The following is a 13,050-nucleotide window of genomic DNA, read 5'->3' as shown; positions in this document are numbered from 1 at the left end:
AATATTTGGAGGTTTGATTGTTATTATGTTTTATCTCATGGTTATGTTGAAGTTATGATGATGTGTGTTGCTTTGATTCGATCAAATGATTTTTACAGTTTGTGGCTAGTTAGTAATTTTTATCAGGTACTGTATATTTTGTTTGACTGTTGTTCCATTAACTATCATGTTCATTTTTCCTTAACGCTTTTATTATTTATGATTATTATTATTGGTACTTATTTATTGCTGTGAATTTATGCAGTGCTTTCCATATATATTATACATTCACATCAGTCCATGCCCTCAAGGAGCTTACAATCTAAGGTCCCAAACTCACATTCATACATACATACATACATACATATACTAGGGTCAATTTAGACAGGAGGCAATTAACCTACCAGCATGTCTTTGGAGTGTGGGAGAAAACAAGAGTAAGCAGAGGAAATCCTCTCAGGCACAGAGAACATGCAAACTCCATGCAGGTAGTGTCAATGGTGCTAATGACCCTAGTTCTGTTAGGCGGAAACCACTTAGCTACTGTACTGCCCACTGTTAACGAATTCTTACATGATTTAAAAACCCTGTAAATGTTGTGTCTAAAATGCCCACAGCTATGATTTGAGACAAACTTGAATATGTATCCATAAAAAAAAAATTTTATGTCCTTGTGTGACGTGCAGAAATTTGAGGGTTTTTACCCCGTCTGAGGCCAAATCTGCTCATCAGCTTGTCTTAGTTGTAACCCTGATAGAAAAAAAAAATCAGATACCAAGATAGAGAAGACCATCTTCCTTTTCTTCATAAATCATGCTGCCAGTAAGTAAGATGTCATGGAAGAGGTGGAACTCAGTTTGAGGATGATGTGAGTATCTGGATATGCATATTAGCTGAAGTCTAGTATCACAACGGGTTAAAAGGTCAAATGCCAGTGCCCTCTTCTTTAAAGCTGAACTCTAGGAATTCTATTTATCACTTTTTTTGGGTCAGCTTAGCTTGATGTAGGTATGTGTATCTAATATTTGGAGGGCAGCAGAGGATGCTGTAAATAACTGTAGAAGTCCATACTACATACAGTGAGTGCCGTTGCCATCGATTTCATCTCTGCACACTGACCACTGGGAGTCACTCCCCTCTGCACTGTCGCCATTCATTGAACACCCTGTATTTTTTATAAATGAATACAAAGTGTTCTTTGATTGGACGATATGGAGATTTTCATGTCCCCAACCCTGCTCCTCACCCACCCAATCAAAGAACTCCCTGTAGTCATTAAAAATAATGCAAGGCACTCTATGAATGATGGAGGTGCTGAGCGAGTGGCCCCTGTGTTCAGTGCGCAGATGGGAAGTTGCTTGCACAGAACCCCAAAATACCACAGCTTTTACTGAATGTAGTGTGGACTGCTACAGTGATATACAGCATCACCCGCAGCCCTCCCAATACCGGATGTGACTTTTTGCATCGAGCCAAGCTGGCCCAATGTTAGTTTGCAAAAAAGAACAATTCCTGGCGTTCAGGTTATATATTACAGTGTTATATATTACAGGGCAGTCGTTTTTTTATTTTTTTATATTCTTTATTTTTTCTTCTGAAAACGGTTGTCCTCTTGAATTTTGCATTATTACCAGTCAATAAGCTGGGACAAGCACACAGAACAGACATGGCAATTCAAAAATTTTACTTTAAGGGCTGCATGCTTACATAGGTACATAGTTCGTCTGGTTGAAAAAAGACACAAGTCCATCTAGTTCAACCAATAGAACTCTAGCTTGTTCTAGATCAGTGACCTATGAGATAGTGAAGCTTGGATCCAGATTACAGCTCTGGAACTTCCATATTTTTTCCCCGCATTGTATACATGGTGGAGGGCACTGACAAGATATGAAGTACGTCAGCTATTGGGCTAACCACTAACCTGCGTACTTGTTAAAATTCTTCCAGAAACCATAGCACCAAGCAAATATAAACACAAGTACATAAACCTATAAATATATGTTTGAAACAAGAGCTAATTGTGTGTGGAAATGTTCCAGGATGCCACTGATGTAACTAGGAGCACATGAAGTGCAAGAATTGTACCAGCATGGTGAGCGAACGCATTTCCAGCCCACCCCTGGACTGCCAATTAGCATTATGTATACAAGAGTGCAGGAGGCACCCACTCCACAACTGGCGTTCAGGTGCCTAGTGATATCTAAGATTGTGTACAAATTAACTGTTGCCAACGTAACGGTTTGTTTACTTCCTAGAGTGTGAAGCTTGCAAAGGTTAGGTATACATATATATTTTTGTCAAGTTTTCCTAAAGAAGAACCAAATTAACATAATGTGTACCCATACTGGTCTTCCCTCGCCTCTCAGTACTTACAAGTAAGAAGATCTTGGCTAGAAAAACTAGCATTCTCACCACTTTGGCCTGGGCAGGACCTTGTAGCTGGTTTCACAATCCCAGATCTAGGAGCCCGGCACCATAGGCTGTAGAGCCCCATAGATCTGAACATTGGCAGCGTCACACATGCTGTGGTACACATTCCCATTACACTGGCATTAAACAAGTCATATATTGTGGTTTTGTAGCAGATTAGTAGATGTTGTTTTTCTTTGGTTAATAAAAAAGAAAATCGAATTTGTTAGCTGGCTGTTCTCTGCTGAAACTTCTAGAATGAAGACTTTGTTGTGTGACACCTTTACCGAGGTGGAAGCGGATGAGGTTGCATGGAAGCCGAGTTAAGAAGTCACCAGGACATTGTCAGACAGGGAAGGTGTCAGATTACTGCCAGGTGTGTGAATGTGTTAGTCAGGTACATTCCAAGGCGATGGCCCCAACAAAGGCTACATTCCAAATGAGCCAGCCTAAGCAATAGGTGCACGCAATGCTTTTCACATGTATTGTCTACTGTTGGAAAATATTTCAATATATTTCTGCCTATTTGAAAGGACTTGCATACCAAATGCTAGTTTTAGAATCTGAAGCTCATACATTTTGGTGTAGACCTTTTGGCATCAAGAACAACCCTAAATATTGCAAAACCTAAATAGTACCGCAAGCAGCAATACAAAGTACTGTTACCACACCAATTATCATTTGCATACCCGTATAGTTATTAACACTCAAAGCTTAACTTCTCTCTTCAGTTAAAGTGGTTGTAAACTTTGTTACACCACTTGTACCTACAGGTAAGCCTATAACCTGTAGGTACTGTGATTATTTCCTATACTTGCACTGTATAGGAAATATTCAGAGTGCATGCAGCCGATGACGTCATTGGGGCATGCACTCTGAAGGTCCGGCTTACCGTGCCAGACCTTCAGACCCCAGTGCCGCAAACAGGCGACTCCCGCACGGGAGTGATGTCATCGCAGCTCCAGCTACTCACTGCGCCGGAGCCCGTGAACACAGGAGAAACACCAGGGAAGATGTAATTTGTCTCAGGGCTGAGCGGGCACTGCTGAAAGGGCTTCATTCTAAGGTAAGTATTTCATAATGAGCTAGTATGCAATGCATACTAGCTCATTATGCCTTTTTTCATACAGGTTTTTTTTTTTTTTGTTTTTTTTTTCATTCGGGGGTTTACAACCTCATTAATGAGTAAGAGTAAATATTCCCCTTTGGGTGATCTATGTACATTGCAAGGATTATAACAACCTTTGTTGCAGATTCCTACTTTTTATTGTTCTGAAGAAATCCCTGTCTGTTCCTCTGTGCTGAGTCTAATGGGAGTGGTTTCATATTTATCAACTGTGCAGTTGCAGAACACTAATGAGGAAATCTGTTGGGCCTGCATCCCCTTAGACGTGATTTAATGTTAGTATCTCGCCAAAAATGACATTTTTGTTGCAGGGGATGACTGAAATCTAACTTGTATCTTAGTACAGACTTCTGGGAAAAATGGTGAGCCAATCACACAAGCAGGAAATAATGTTTCTGTGTTGTGGTCAGTATACATTCTGTGTACAGAACACCTCCAGGTAGCCATACTGCATTGCATTTTCAGAAAATTATAGCAGCTGCAGATTGAAAAGGAAAGGTCATTTTTAATAACATTCAATTACAATGTGACGTGTCACAATTGTATACGCTGTATTTTTTTCTTTTTTTGCTGTTTTTTTTCCCCCACGAAAGTGGAGTTACTCTTTAACCTTTAAGTGGTTGTAAACCCTTCCATATAGCCAGTGAAGTGTTTGGCCTTGGGTGATACATAGAGATGAAATAAATCCTCTTACACAAATGATATGTCTATCTGCAGCCCTTTCTTCTCTACATCTATTCAAAGTGCTGAATTGTAAAGGCTCGTACACACGATAAGAAAATCTGTAGGGAAATTTCGTCCGACGACCGATCTGCCATGTTTCGGATTGTTAGTATGGTGCTTTCGACAGCCGACTCAGACTTTTCGGCCGAAAAAATCCTGATGTGCAGGCTATAAAATTTTTATCGTCTGTCAACACAACGTCCGATTTTCGTCTCATTAGTACAGATTTTGACGGAAAAAAATCTTAAGAGCAAGACTAGGCATGCTCAGAGACGAAAGAACACATACAAAATAATCCAGCACATGACATCACTTCTGAAGTAGAATTCTGTCGTACGGGAAAATTTGTATGAAAATAACCTCTTCACTTTCCACATCAGACTAGCGTGCCACAAAAAATGGACAGATCGTTCCATAATCTAATCGTGTGTATGGGGCCTGTAAGCTGGTCTTGGAGAGCTGAAATTACATTCTGCACAGCTCAATAAGGAGAGCTCTGAGAGCTGATTGGAGGGAAGGGACACCCCCTACCCCCTCCACACAGCACATAGGAAGAGAGCTGAGGCAGTTAATCAACTGGAGGTTCCTCCCCTGCCACTATTCTTTTGGTGTCAGGGAAAGCACAAAGCGGCAGACAAAATTGACACTGAGCCTCGGTTCACATTTATGCGATGCGGGAAGGCTGCCATACGCTGGGGGTGTCAATTTAATGTTAACGACACCCCCAGTTTGATCGCATATCGCAGTGCGATCGTGCAGTTCGCACAGGATTGGATCGCACAAGTGTGAACCGCTGTGCGATCCGATCCTGATGCGGCTGCCAAAAAGGGTCCCTGTGCGTGTTTGGTGCAGCTGCGGTGCGAATTTAGCCATACAAACTGTATGGCTAAACTCGCACCGCACAGCCGATCGCATTTAATGTCGGAGCAGTGCGCTCCGACATTACATGCGAACCCCGCACACGCACAAGTGTGAACCGGGGCTAAAGGCCTGTACACACGTAGCGATTGTCGGCCGTAAATATTCGGCCAACGTCCGAACGGCCGATTGTCGGCTTGTTAGTATGATGCTTCCGACAACCGACTGCCGAACAGAATCTGGTGTGCAGGCTTTAAAATTTTTGTTGGCCAACACCAGAACGGCCGATTGTTCCTCAGTCAGTACAGAATTTGGCCGGCAAACAGCAGATGAGCAAGACTGGGCATGCTCAGAGAAGAAAAAAACACACGGAAAGTTAACCATCACATGACATCACTTCTGCAGTCGGCTGTTGTTGGCCGACAAAATTTGTGTGCAGTCTTTAGCACTTTTCAACCGACAGGAGAGCACCGGACAAAAGACAGCCGATCGTTCGGCCAACAATCGCTACGTGTGTACGGGGCTTTAGTGCTCTGGATTGAGACAAGTACACACTATAGAGGGATATGCTCTGTTCATATTTCACGTTTGAGGTTTACAACCACTTTAATAGTCAAACTACTGCCTACTTTACAAATTACCTCCTACCTGAAAATCAATCTAAAACAAAACCCTAAAAGCAGCAGCATATCCAAAGTGTGTGCAGTTCACACAGGCTCCAAGGGGGAATGGGGCCCACTGTGCATTTAATCACTGCACACATTGGTGAATAGAATTCAATTTGCAGCTACAGACTTGACTTTTACAAGTGACTGCAAGGAGATCTACATTGCTACACAAGCAAATTGGACACACGACGGCTGTCTTCTCATCATGATGTCAGGACAGCAGATGTCATGTGAACTATTGCATGAGCGCCTGTTAGTGTTTTGTGTTTGCAAGGAGATCTTCAGTGCATATGCTGAACAGTGCACCTCAACCCAAGGAGCAGCTCATCGTAGCTGGGAGCTCTGAGGGATGGTCTGTCTGTCTGTCTGCAAAATACCCTTCCTCCCCTCTCCTGAAGTGTGCTCAATATGCACACAGGTGGAGGAGTGGCTGAAAGTACATTTCATTTGAAACACAAGGTACCGCTTCTGCAGCTAGGTTGCCAAGTTCCCTTCACTGCTTGTCTTTTCCTAGCAGATCCATAAAAGTTTACTAAAGATGCTGTGACTTCTTTGCCTCCTTGCATGGAGCTTCTACAACAGCATCCCCTTGATTAAGACTAGGTTCAAACCTTGCAGTGCAATCTTGATCCGATTTTCGTTGCCATTTTTAAGTGTGGTTACAGAGCATCTTGATGCGATTCTACTTAATTTGGGTACAACTGCAATTTCGGTGCAGGGAGGGGGGGGGGGCAAACCTGCTGGAAGTATAGAACAATGGGGCAGATAAGTGATTTGAATGTTTTTCCATTTGAAGCCTGTGGACCACAGAATCACATTGCATTGCACCAAAGAAGCACAGCATGCTTTCCCAAAGCCAGATTTCAGCTGCACTGCATTTATGTGAGCAGGCTTCATAGAAACTGTTATTTACCTTGTCATGCGATTCAGTGCAATCTGATTCATATCTGAAATCGCATCAGTGTGAATCAGGGCAAAATGGAAAATCTCCGGGGATTACAGCAGACTTGGGAGCAGCACAGATCTGAGCAGATTCTTCACATGTTGGCTATTATAGGATAACCAGACCCCCTGCACTCCGCACACTGCACACTTTTGACCCCTACACTGTACGTTACATACTCCTGACACCTGCACTCTGTACACAGGCTTTTAAGTCCCTCTCATGGTTAGTGAGTTAGGCCCCTTTCACACTTGAAGTCCGTCGGCGGACTCCGTTTTTCTCAGGGGATCGATCCGCAGATCCCCCGCTGAGCAGGCGGATGACAGCTCAATCTCCGCTCTGTGTGCAGAGACAGAGCTGTCAGGTCCCCCGCTGTTCTCTATGGGTGAATCGGATGAGAATGGACCGCCTGTCCATTCTCATCCGATCCCATCTGATCCGCTGGACGGATGGAAAATAGGGTTTCCATCTGTCCGGATTTGACGGACAGGATCGGATGTCAGCGGACATGTCTCCGCTGACATCCGATTCCCCATAGAGATGCATGGGGCATCCATTCAGATCCGGATCTGAACGGTCCACACGTGTGAAAGGGGCCTTATGGGTGTAGCAAAATGGCTGTTACACACTGACTGTGTTCTCCTGGGTGTTTCTTTTCATGAGGAAGGGGCCCAATTTATGATGTTGCTTACAGGCCCACTGCATTCACAAAACACCTGTGCTCGTAAATTAACTTTTACTGTTTAAAGTACACCTGTTCCCAGACTATGGATATTAAATTATTTACATAGTATATAAAGCAAGCCATACCCAATTTCTATAGCGGTTTGCACTCTAAAGTAGTAAATTACCAAGAATCATAAGAAAGGCTGTCAAGTTGGGTTTTTTGGCAGTTTCTAACAGCTGAATGTGCTGTTGAATGGCAATGTCACTTTCTTATGGCACTTTTCCACTGCAAGTACCGGCTAGTACCGGCTCGGCTCTACTCGGCCCTGCTTGGCCCGGTTTGCTTTTCCACTGCGGTACCGCATGGTATAGTGTCGGAACGGTTCGGTACGGTACGGTATAGGTTTGCTTTTCCACTAAAGTAGTACTAAAGTTAAGTGGGTGGGATAACAACGGGTTGGGTGGGATTCTCTGACCAATCAGTGGCTAGTAGTGACTGCATGCAAAGGATTGTGGGATATGGTACCAGTTTGGTACCTGTTGGAACCACAATCGAGTAGGTACTGTTTTTTCAGGGCCGTACCGTACCGTACCGTTCGGTTCCATGCAGTGGAAAAGCAAACCTATACCGTACCGTACCGAACCGTTCCGACCCTATACCATGCGGTACCGCAGTGGAAAAACACAAAAGCGTGCCGAGCCGGTACGGTTCTATGCAGTGGAAAAGCGCCATTATTAACATGCATTGCACCAAAGCAGCCAATTTATTTTAATTGACTGCCTAGTGCAACAAAACGCTTCAAAAGAGGTTTGTGCAGCATTTTTTGCTGCGGCTGCAGTGCATTTCTGTTGGTAAGGTGTGTTGGGATGCAATTCACAATTTATTTTCAATAAACATGGTGTTTTCTGACCAATGAACCAATGTAAGTTTAAAAAAGTTAAAAAAAAAAAAGATGATTCTTGAACTTTAGCTTAAATTTTCAAATTTGTTACACAGGCACTATGAGAACAGAATCTTAGCAGCCAGCCAGCCCTCGAATGTAAACGACCAGCAGGTGTTTTTGCTCTAGAGTCTTTGGTGTGATCTTTGAGGTTCTGTGAGAAGAAATTACTTCATAGTAAAGGCAGCTAGAGATGTCAGAAATGGTATGTTTTAAGCTCTTTTATTGCTTGTAAAAGCTGAACTCCAGGAAAATGAAAACTCCTCCCTTGCAGTGGGGCTGTGGTTGCACTGCAAGGGTTAACTGCTTGTTTGAAGTGGTTTTAAAGGCAGATGGTTTTTTTTTCTTAATGCATCATTCTATACATTAAGATAAAAAAATCCTTCTGTGTGTAGCAGCCCCCATAATACTTACCTGAGCCCATCTCGAGCCAGCGATGTTGCACGAGAGACTCAGCTGTACACGACTCTCCCTCCTGATTGGTTGAGACAGCAGCGAGTGCCATTGGCTCCTGCTGCTGTCAATCAAAATTAGTGAGCTAATGAGAGAGAGGTGGAAGGACCAAATCGCAGCTCTCTGTCTGAATGGACACACAGAGCTGTGGTGGCACTCGGCAGGAGGGAGGGGCCAGAAGCACCTGAGATGGATCCCAGAGGAGAATCGGAGCTGCTCTGTGCAAGACCACTGCACAGAGCAGGTAAGTATAACATGTTTGGTATTTTTTAGCAAAAAAAAAAAAAAAAGAGACTTTAGTATCACTTTAAGTCTAGGGGATTGCAATTTTACTTACCTGATCCTCCATGCTGCTAGTACAGTCGTCCCACCCCCGCCTTTTCTTCTCTGCACACTGGTGATTTAAAGCTGCTCATAGGTGGATTAATATTCAGCCCGGCTAAATTTTGACCCAAGTACTGTGGTTGTACAGAAGTCATTCTTCTGATCAACTTCTGTACAACTGCACTGCTGGAATTTTTTCTCTTGATCATTTCTGCAGGCTATAGCCTACAGTGCTGATGAGAGTATTCTGATGGGGTGGGGGAGGGGGGTTTAGGTGATTGTGAAGTCTAGTTTTTTTTTTTTAAGGTAAAAATAACAAACATGTTATACCTACCTGCTCTATGAAATGGTTTTGCACATAGCAGCCTGGATCCTTCTCTTCTTGGGACCCTCTTAAGTGCCCCCACAGCAAGCAGCTTCCTTTGGGGCACCCAAGCTGAGTCCCAGCTCTCTGTGTCCATTCAGACATGGAGCCATGGCCCGGCCCTGCCCCCCCCCCTCCTTTCTCTCCTCATTGGCTGACTGACTTTGACAGCAGCGGGAGACGATGGCACCACCCTGCTGTCTCAGCTAATGTGGAGGGGAGTTCCAGGCAGCCATAACACTGCTGCAACATTGCTGGATCTAGATGGGGCTCAGGTAAGTATTAGGTGGGGCTGAGGCACACAGAAGGTTCTTTGTCTTAAGACAAAGAATGCATTAAGATAACAAAAAACCTGCCTGCCAAATTCCACAAATTTGCTGGTGGAATGATAGAAAAATGACCCATGTAGGAACTGTACTGATATTATCCTTGCATTGGACATTAGGACACCAAAAATTAGTCCACCTCTGAAGCAGGAGGTGGGGGGGGGGGGGGGGTCTGGGTGAGGGTTGATGAAGATCTGGTATATGAAATGCTTTTACCGTCCCTAAGATATAAATGAGTAGCTAACCCTTGCAGTGTGGGCTCATCCTCATTGCAAGAGATGAGTTTTAATTTTACTGGAGTTGGACTTTAAAGTGGTTTAAAACCACAAGAAAAAAGAAAAAAAAATCTTCTTCCTGCAAACTAATGACATAATGTGCTAGTATGGATCGGATATTTCCAGGGGCACGCTGTCACTGCTGACAGGGCTACTTCCATCATCAAATGGTCTTCCTTCCGGGTTCGTGGTCAGCTGCCGTTTATTTGGCGGAGCCATGATGGAGTGCGCGGAGTCACGGCTGCAGCACAGCTCTCTCTATGGGCGGTACGCTGTGCATGGATAGCACAGTGTGCATACACAGGTGACATCACTGGTGCTGCTAAAGTATATATCTCCTAAACAGTGCACATTTGGGAGATATTTACTGTACCTACATCGAAGCCTTATTATAAGCTTGCCTCTATAGGTATAAATTGAATAAAAGTCTTTACTCCCACTTTAATAATAGGTAATAGTTTATTGTCCATAATCTGGGCACCGGTAAGGGCTGAGTTGCCACAACCATTCTAGATCTAATGTCTACAACAGTGTTTCTGAACCTTTTTTCAGCCAAGGTACCCTTGAAAATTCTGCACAATCTCAAGGCACCCCATTCTAAAATGTAAAAAACGAAACTAATCGTTTTACAAACACCGCAACATCCACACACATATGGCTCCCAACTTTAGAGGTGATTTATCCATCCAAAGTAAATACACCTTTGTACACTGGTACTGATCAGTATTCCAGTGTTTCCCTTCTCCCTGTTTCTCACTCTGTCAGCTAATGTGACCCTTAGTACTGAGAGAGGGGCTGGGGAGGGGTAAAGGATGCTGTGCAGGCACCCCAATGTCCTCCTTATCAACAGATGACATCATTTGTTGTTAGGATGCTTGGGGCTGGAAGGTTGTAATGGTGCATAATGAAAACCCGGCTTTGTGTGACTAAAATAAATCCTGTATAATAATAATAATAATAATAATAATAATAAAGGGCAGGCTTTATTCACCCGCTGACTTGTATACAGTTTTTTGGCAATTTTTTGGCATTTTGCCAAGGCACCCTTAAAGAAGTAGTAAACCCTCCTCTGCAACTTTTACCTATAGGTAAGCCTATGATAAGGCTTACCTATAGGTACTGTAAATATCTCCTTAACATACACTGTTTAGGAGATATTTACCTTACATGCAGCCAGTGACATCACTGGCACATGCGCTCTGAAGGAACGGCTGCTGGTGCTGTTCCTTCAGAGTCCCGTGCCGTGACCGTCGGCTCCCGCGCGCGTGACGTCACCGCGGCTCCGGCCAATCTGATGGCCGGATGCCGCGATCCCGGAACACGGGCGACTGAACACGTCGCCCGTCATACAGCTAAGCGGGCGGCATGGCGGGGGCTCGTTCTAAGGTAAATATTTCATAATGAGCTAGTATGCGATGCATACTACTAGCTCATTATGTGTTTCTCTTTGAAAAAAAAATAAAAAATGTTATTGGTTTACAACCTCTTTAAACCTGAAGGCACCCTCATTGAAAAAGGCTGGTCTACAAGAAATGAAAGTTACATAAGCACGTCCGAATTCACTTGTAATTGTATTAGGGGGGAGATAATGTTTTATTTTTATGAACACCAATGTAAGTAATGTATCCATTTTTATTAAGCTGTGATCACATGCCATAGCTATGATCAGGCATTGCTGTACCATACATTATGTAGCTATATTTGTTCTGTGGAGTGCAAAAATATGTTGTCACTCTGCATAGAGCAGCTCATTTCTCTCTGGGTCTTTGTATTTATTGATCTGAATGAAAGCATCAATGTTGCTTTTCCTTGTTGAGGTAACCTTATTTATCATTACTAGACAACAGTAGAACAATGCCACATAGTGGTCAATTCACTGAAAACGCTGGACTTGGGTGTAGCCATGTTTATGGTAAATGTGTTTATATGGTCCTCATATTCTCGGAAAAAATGTACACCTTATCAGGAATTGGGAAAACCTGTAGGAAAAAAGCAACATACGTAGATATTAGTTTTAAGGAATTCTACATGTAGGCAATACATGTCTTTTTTTTTAAATGGCTTTATCTAAGCCTGGATTATTTTTCCACTGACTACTTTTTAATATCAATTTGGATTGTTAATTTTGCATTAACCCTTAATTTGGGACCAGAAATGAGCATCACGCCAGCCTAGGACAAGCATCCAATTTTGTGGGGGCTATTAAGTCACATTATGAGACTGGGTCAGTGAAAAGCAGAATGAGTTGAACTGCAGACACAAGTGCCTTTTGGAGAAGTCTGTGTAAAAGTGGCTTGTTAATGGGGTGACAGGCTCTTTGAAAAGAGTGTGAAAGGGCTGCAGCTGGCTTTTTCTCTAAAATATGTCTGCATGGTTTCTAGAGGAAAGGGGTGTGTGCGAGGGGCCAGCACTGTAGAATGCAGGTGCCACACAATAGAGGTGGCTGACGGCCATTGTGACATGTCCCCGCACACCAGAATCCTCCATCTGCCAGTGAACAAGACGCTTTCTCAATCTAATGGGCAACAAATCATATCTCAGTGCATGTTTTCTCCTGCAGTGTCTGTGTATAAAATGTCCCGCTGTCTTCCAGCCAACTTGGATCTGGCTCTGAAACTGTTAGCTGGAAATTCACCATTGCACATAGAGTGAAAGCTGAAACGACTCAAACTCCCTGTCCCCACCTCTGCATGCCACATCCCCTACAGATGGCCCCATTGCAGCTGCACTAATCCCCATATAAAAACAAAGCCTTTGGGGTCCTTCACAGGGTTCTCTGAATATGTTTTTTTTTTTTTTCTCTTCCTTTTCCCTTCTTGGAACTATGTGCACATAACATGAATATCAGTTTGCTGCCTTCCTGGCACTGCCTGTTCATAAGAGCCCCTAGATGTAGGTTAGTTAGGCATAATAAAGCAGATTTTTTCATTAGCGCTAAGCTTGGATCATAAATTATTACCTGAGTGGTTTTCTTAAAAACTAACAACACTTGATA

Source organism: Pelophylax lessonae (genome assembly GCF_965119305.1).
Source record: "Pelophylax lessonae genome assembly, chromosome: 9".
Classification (NCBI taxonomy): Eukaryota; Metazoa; Chordata; class Amphibia; order Anura; family Ranidae; genus Pelophylax; species Pelophylax lessonae.
This window is presented reverse-complemented; position numbering follows the sequence as displayed.